This window comes from Uranotaenia lowii, chromosome 3 (genome assembly GCF_029784155.1).
Source record: "Uranotaenia lowii strain MFRU-FL chromosome 3, ASM2978415v1, whole genome shotgun sequence".
Classification (NCBI taxonomy): Eukaryota; Metazoa; Arthropoda; class Insecta; order Diptera; family Culicidae; genus Uranotaenia; species Uranotaenia lowii.
In genome coordinates this window covers 54,034,125-54,041,976 of record NC_073693.1, presented here as the reverse complement: position 1 = coordinate 54,041,976, position 7,852 = coordinate 54,034,125, and the positions used below count along the sequence as shown (strand labels likewise).

At 36.7% G+C, this 7,852-nt stretch overlaps 1 long non-coding RNA gene across 1 annotated transcript; it reads right to left on the bottom strand.

Moving 5' to 3' along the window:
* Positions 1-4,723: 4,723 nt before the first annotated feature.
* On the bottom strand, positions 4,724-7,559 carry LOC129757432 (uncharacterized). Its single transcript, XR_008739702.1, has 5 exons — positions 7,442-7,559; positions 7,328-7,376; positions 7,174-7,210; positions 5,356-6,818; positions 4,724-5,235 (listed from the first exon to the last, which is right to left on the bottom strand). It is a non-coding gene; the product is annotated as an uncharacterized LOC129757432 (long non-coding RNA).
* Between the last annotated feature and the right edge of the window lie 293 nt (positions 7,560-7,852).

Here is a 7,852-nt window from a genome sequence, read left to right as displayed (position 1 = left end):
GGCTGTGCCCGCATAAACCAAGATTGTAACCAAACGTTTTCTGAAACAATCGCAAAACGATTTAATAAGGCGTAGATAGAACTTTAAGCAAATTTTTATAGACATTGTAAAATACATTGCATGAACCGTTAATTCCAAATTGATGGTATTTTTAATATGTTGTTAGGTTATGTAACTGTTAAAAACTGTTAAAACTCTCATATGGGAGAACTGTTCTGCAAACAGTTGCGATAACGTTCAAAAACCACACATGAATAACGTATTTCTGGCATCGAACTGTTTTTGTTACAGTTATTTTTAATGTTTGCTTGTAGCTGAACATTTAAAGTAATAGTTGTAAAACGATTTTATATGACGTTTTCCAACGTTATATGTACGGAATTCTGAATAGTCATGGAATGCAGCACACACACACACACAAAAGAAATTTTTCTTTATTTGTAAAAAATACTCGTTTTTAAATTTTTTGCATTTTTATTTTATTCACTTGCACTTCACCAGAACAAGGTCTAACTTCAACACATAAACTGGATGTTGGCGTAGCTGCTGGTCACTACTAGATCCAGAATTCGTTCGGAACATAGCTCCTTCCGACGTGAGGACTCTGTTCCTCCAGCTCCCGTCGCTGAAAAAAAAAATACCCTTTTTCGTAAAGTTGAATCGGTACGTAGCGTTAATGAAACTTACCTGTTGCGAACATCGCTGGTTCCTTTTTCCGGTTTGTGCTTAGAATCTTTGTTCGTCGGACCCCAATCGAAGAGGACTTTTTTGCTGCTTATATGGCTGGTAGAACTCGTAGGAAGTTGAAGTGCGAAAAACAAAAAGTTGTTTTGTTTGTGTTCGTTTCTTCCAGTTTTCGGCAGTGGTGCGGACTAAACCGATTTATAAAAATTGTACTAATATGAAATAAAAATGTGAAAATAAAAAAAGATTTATAACTTTGATGATTCTATGTTGCCTGTTTGCATTTATGATAGCTTACATATAAAAGTTGTATTTGCTGGTTGTTTTTTAACATGTTTTTATTCTATGACAAATGAATTAAAATCGTAATGAGTTCCATGGACTCGTAAAAAAACTTCCATAATTATCTTGCATAATGTCACTTAAAGCCTGTATAATTGTTAAAGCATCTTTTAAATCAAGGAGCTGAACCTAGGAGCTCGTTTAGTTTGAAGGTAGAAAAAAATTTAACTATTTTCATAAATGTGAACTTATTTTTGAGCAAAACCATCTGGCATCTCTGACTGGGATTTTTGTCTGGTTTCGTTCATTTTGACGTGCGAGAATGACAGAAGGGATTACAGTATGTATAACAGTCCTAGTTCAATTTTACGATTAAAGAAAAATTCAAGTTAATCGTTCATATCATTCTATCACCGTTCCGGATACAATCACGCTTTCACATGAACGTTCATATTTCGTTCTTATCGTTGGCGAAGTAAAGTTTAAAAGAAAAGCTACGTTTACAGAGACATTCACTATTTCTGAAGCTGTATGATGTATAGTAGATACTGTTTGAGATATGGTTTTTTAGTATGCGGGTGGCCAAGGTTACCACGACATCGAGCATATTGTTTGGTCGTGCGAGGTCCATCTTGTCGCTAGAACGAATTTGATAGACTCCCTTCGGGCCCGAGGAAAACCACCCTATGTTCCAGTGAGGGATGTGTTAGCTGTGCTAGATTTGGACTACATGTTCGAAATTTATCTTTTTCTAAAAGCTATCGATCTCCGTCTATAATTCTTTTCAATTTCCTATTTCCCTTTCTATCTTTTTCTCCTCTTGAAACAAAAAGTGCTAGACCTAAGTAATCAATTGTTATAAACACAAAAACGAGTTTGGCTCCTTAAAACTCAAAGGTATGAGCCGTTTCAAATAAAGTAATTTATAAAAAAAAAAAAAAAAAAACAGGTGAATGTATTTTCTATGGAAACAATTCGACAGGTACACCCATCCAGGGTCACTCGATGCCAGTAGACGTACATGCGGAATGCCAGTCAAATCTCCCGGCTCAAATCTGTTTTAAGGTAGCTTAAAAAATTAAGACATTATTATTTATTTTCCAAAACTCTGTTATTCTGGCAAAGTAATTGAGATTATAACAAAGATTGCTCTATACTAATTTTGACTTCAAGTTGAGATTCAAATTTTGGATTATGATTGAATTATTTTAAATGTTGCGTTCAAATTTTATTTTTTTTTTTATTATTCGAATTCGCACATCGAATTATTGCAAATATCAAAATTCAATCCTTTTTTCAGGTATACTACATTCTCAGGTGGCTGGATCGTACCGAAGCAATTCCGTGTCGGATGTTGGGGTTGGGACCAGAGGTGCCAGGTGTCCTGATTTATCAGGATTTGTCCTGATTTTCGAGAGACCGTCCTGATTTTTCAAAAGCTCTCGATTTGTCCTGATTTTCTAAAATTGGTCCTCAAAATGTCCTGATTTGTCCTGATTTTCATAAAAACTTCACAAATATAATCGAATTTGTAGTTTAATTATAAGAAAATTGAATAAATAGGTTATAAAATAGATAAACCCATTCAACAGATGGTAATCTTCGGATCAGCGATGATATTTAAATGGTGTTTTTCGATATGAACTACAGGCCAACCAAGAAGCTGCTTACTGTTGTTACATAAATCAAGGCGTTTACAGCACCTGTATTGCACCTTTATTTATGCAATTTAAGCAGAAATCCTTGATATTTTCAAAAATCCAGAGGTGTCCTGAAAAATCCTGATTTTTAGCTTCGCGATGTCCTGATTTTTGACGAAACCACCTGGCACCCCTGGTTGGGACTGATGAGCTCCACTTTCAAATAAACAGCAGAAAATGGCAACCGAATTCGGTCATAAAAATACACGAAACTTTGAGGAACAATCTTCGACGACAATCGCCACAAAGAACTGCAACTGACGGTCAAACAGAAGCGCCTTACTTATACCGCACGTTAGTTTGTATGTAGTCACCGTGTTCTTAAATTGTTAATATTATTGCCTTGAACGATATAAATAAAGAATTTATTGTTAAAAAGATACTTTTTTTCGAAGAAATTTCTTGGACCTTTACTTTTGCAGAGAAATTTCCAAAACGCATGGGCATCCCTATGTCAAAATATACAGAATTGACTAACAGGCTGAAAGCTCAAAATGAATAAAAGCTTTTTGCTCACGCTCTGCTAAAGCGCCCAAACATAAAACTAAGTGGAGACACTTTTCCTGAAACTGTGTGGAATTTTAAACAGAACAGAGTAACTTTAGCTGCGTTCAATCGTAAGTAGCGATTGGTTTCGACTAGTTTCTGTCAAGTGGTCGTTGTTCAATCGGCTGATGTTTTGGTCGAAACAGGTCTGGTCGTTGTTCAACGGAGCAAGTTGAAATCGATCGAAACTAGTCGAAACCGATCCAGCTCGAAAGCAGGATTCGTTTCTACCACACTAACACACATGCAGCGTGTGTGTTAGACAGAGAGCATGTTTTTGTTTCGTTTTCGCCATTTCATTTTCGTGCTTTGGATGTTTGGATTCAGTCGGCGGTCGGTCCTGTGTGTTTCGTGTCGGGATTGTCGCTGTGCTGCCTGCAATTAATTTTTCATACATGATCTCTGCTGGCACCGCAATCTAACGGTTTGATGTGGTGCTTGCCGGAGGTACTTTTGAACTTTTTAGGTACCAACCAAAGCCAAAATTGAAAACAAAAACGTGACATTCTAGAAAAAAAGTTTCGAATCAATTACCAAACTTTCCTTAATACTTCAAATAATTTTGCGTTCTGCGAAAAAAGCTATAGAAGTTTTCTATTTGATGACTTTTGCTCATTTAATGAATTTTGAAAGAAATTTTAAACCAAATTGAATTTTAGAAAAGCATATAAATGTAATCGTTTCGCAGGTTCCAAAAATTTTTGAATGAAAACGGTCTGTCTGGAAATTCGTGTGTACTGCGCACAAAACACGCATTAGTATTGGTGAACGTATGTTCAACGGACGACCTGGTTGAAATCGGTCGAAGTCAATTGGAAAGAGACAGAATACCAACTGTCAAAATCCATTTCTACCAGGGAGGTGGCAACCTAGTTCTTCTTTCGAACAAGAATCTTTTTCTTTTTTTCTATCCATCGGGAGAGACGTTTATGGTGCTTTCCTCTCAAAGCAGTACGAAGTCTCAAAAGTCAAAATTTCAACCAATGAGGAATCAGAATGATTGATGTGTTAGTGTGCTATCAACCATACTTCTCTAGCGTTTGACATTTAGTTCGGGTCCTTGACAGCAAAATGTCAGGTTTGTTATGGGCCCACAAAATCGTGGGCCCGTAATTTTGATGGTTGTCAAATTCAATGACAAAGGATAGGGATGCCATCTCCCTGATTTCTACTTGTTTCGACCTATTTCAACCTGTTTCGACTAACTTCCCGCTTAATAATTATTCTACCTGGGCTACTAGAATTCTAGTAGCCTTTCTAGTAGAATTCTACTAGAACTTCCGCAGGCAGTCAAGTAGAAAATGGCCCACCCGATTCTACTTGGAATGAATTTTACCGTTTCAGAATGACCGTTTTCGCACACATATGTACGCGCTTTTGTGTAGGTGCATATGAAATTGGTGTGCATGTGTGAGTGTCATCAGGGGATCGATTTTTAAAGGGAATTGATAACTTAAAATAACAAGGAAATTTTTTATTTAAAATCTGCTCAATATATATTTCCATTTTTTCTAAATTTATTATTCAATTACAATCTTTGTTTTTGTATAGATCTTCCTTTCTTTAACCAATATAAGCACTCGTGATTGTTATACTTTTTACCTATGACTAACTGCTAAGATTCAGCTTCTGATACCTAAGCTCTAATAAAAAACACTACTTGGAATATAACACAAAATCTGACATCCTTAACAGCAGCATGTATCTCTTCTACAGCATTTAATTACATGCTGAAAATTTAATTGAGATAAGAAGACCTTTTTCTCTATTATTCACTAAAAATCTGCACCGATGATGTCGGGATGACGACACAGAGGCTACACAGCTTTAGTAGTTTCCAGTTAAGACAGGCGAATTTTCAAAAAAATGTGCAGTTCAAGATGCAGCTTATACATGTTTCCCATAAAGTTGGCCAGCGTGGTAGGAAACATACAGCGGCGGTCCTCTATTATCAACGAAATAATTGGGCATAAGCTTCCGGCAGTTGGTACATTTTTATCATTCTTTGCATCGTTTTGTTGATCTATAATGAAAGAGGTTGATTTATGTTGTAACTCATCTTAAAAACGTATTTTTTGGTAAAATTAAGTATCTTCTAATTATTATGTATTTTATGATACAGATGCGGGAAAAAAATACTAACCTCGATTGTAGTACCGATACACAGCAACTGTTTTCGGTAGCACCAGACCAGCCGCATATACATCTTGGTAAAAAGAGGTCAGATCAACGTGTCCTTTAATTCTCTCAAATAAAATTGGGTACATTGAGCGCAGGACCATAATGGATACGACCAACTGGATAAGCTTGAATATTCATACGCTACAGCGCCCTTCCGTTCGCCTATCCACTATCCAAAGCATCTTCCGTACCAAAGTACTAATTGCCAAACTGCACATCCAGAGAACCTATGCTGCTAAAGTTATCTCCTGGCATTTCCATGGTGTTTTTTAAGGCGGTGGCCCGTTGTCGCACAGCCGGAGCCTGTTGGAAGGTGCAACCGGATCACTGAAGCTGTTGTTCGACCCATACGTAGTAGGATGGTGCACAGAGCTCGGTTGGTACGAGCCAATCGTTTGAAATTGAAATACATACTGTGACTGCTCAGCGGAGAGCGGCGACGAAGAGTTGCCTGCCGCAAATGTTGCGTAGCTACACTTGGTGCCGAGTGGAAATCAGCATAGCATACTAAACCGTGTTGCTGGTGGCCACTGCAGCTGTTGCCGTCCTACACGCTAACTTTTGGCTACCCCTTAACGAATACTTTTGACCCGTTATTCGATGAGACTGGGAGAACTCCTTTTAAAGGATACAGCCGCTGTACCCTTTAAGGGGTACTCAGCTTGATAACGCTTGCACCGGATAAAATTTACCCCTTATTTCAAACGCAGCGGATGAAAATTACCCCTTATTCCAAAAGCTTCCGTATGGTGGAAATTAAAGGTTCTATTTATAGAGAATGTGTCCCCTGGAAAATAAATAAAAACAACATGTTTTATTTCATTTAGTTTATTGAGATGCCAATTTTTTTTCAAATTTGGATTCACTTAAATAAAATTATAATTATCTTACGATGCATCCTGAAAGAAAAGAAAAGATTAGATTTTAAGCTAAGAAAACATTAACCATCAATCTTACCTTCAATTTTAGATCGCCTCGGTGCGTGTCTTCATGTTAAATTCTATTTGTGTCTGCCTGGCTCGTCCGGAACTTTGCTGTGCTGCTGAAATAAAATGAATGAATATAAATTCGGAAAGAATACAATTCAAATTGTTACAATTAAAACTTACCACAACATCTCTCATCATGCCGAATTCAACGCTTTTAATGTAACGCATCTAAAACTGCCCTTTTTGAAGGGAATCGAGCCTTTTAAAAAAAGGGGTAATATTGATCCGATATAATGACCCGTTATTTGACAGATCATGGGGGTTCTCAATAACGGGTCAATTTTACGCCTTTAAGGGGTAGCCAAAAGTTAGCGTGTAGACATCACGGTGGTGCTGTACTTAGCACCAGATCAATCTCTTTAGGCTGGGGTGGAATCAGAATTTGTTGTTCCGAACCCGGATTGGCGACAGTTCATCTTTCGTACACCACGGCGATCTGTTGACGAGAAATAAAGTAAAAATCATAATATGATAATAGTTAAACTCAACAATTGAGTTAATCTCAATAATTTCGGTTTATACTTATGAGCAAAATTGTTGACAATAATAATTTTTGAGAAAAGCTTGACTGGCCGCATGAACATGTTGAAGGTCGCAATCGTCCCGGGGGCCACCCTTTCTAATCCCTGCGCTAGGAGATCTTTCCGACGATGGATTGTGAATAGCATCCAAATTTCAACCAATCGGATATATTTTAGAGAAATTTGTAACTTTCCACACCAATCCGGATAACAAGAAACACCCACCGGAAATTCACGGAAGATGTCGAATAAAAAACATTTATTACTTACCTCTGTATTTTCCGAACCGCAGGAAGTGGTCTAGGCGCTGAAAAATAGAAAAAAAAAATCATTATAGGTAGGTACAAGTTTCAATTTTCAAATCAATGAGAATTTCTCCATATTCAAAGCAATATGGCGGATAGAAAAAAACATCAAATCTTACCTTATTTCGGATTTAGAGTTTTTACGAGGCTACCGATTTTAAATTAAACCTGAAAAGACATGAATAAATTTTGCTGATCACTATTATGACAAAATATATTAGAATAATTTATACCTTACTATGTTTTCTGCGATCCATGCGGAGCCAACAAAATCTACGTCGTTATTTTTCTTGCAGACTCTGATCACACATACTTGGAAGAAAAAAAATGGAACAAGATGAACAATCAGCGTAGTACAGGAGGATAGTTCATCTTGTTTGTATAGCACATGCATGAACAACAAAAGTGTAAATGTATGTGTGACTGATTTAAAATTCAAAGCTCGCGTGAGCTTTCATTACGTCGAATGAAACAAAATTTTAAAAACTGAGATATTCACTAAAAAGGCTTCATTATAACATTATCTACCTATATGATTGATAAAACAATCAATTTAAACCCTTTTAATGTATAAAATTTAAGACTTTCAAAATGACGAATGAAACAAAACCTTGCTTGCCAATTTCAATGTTGCTTACGTCCCT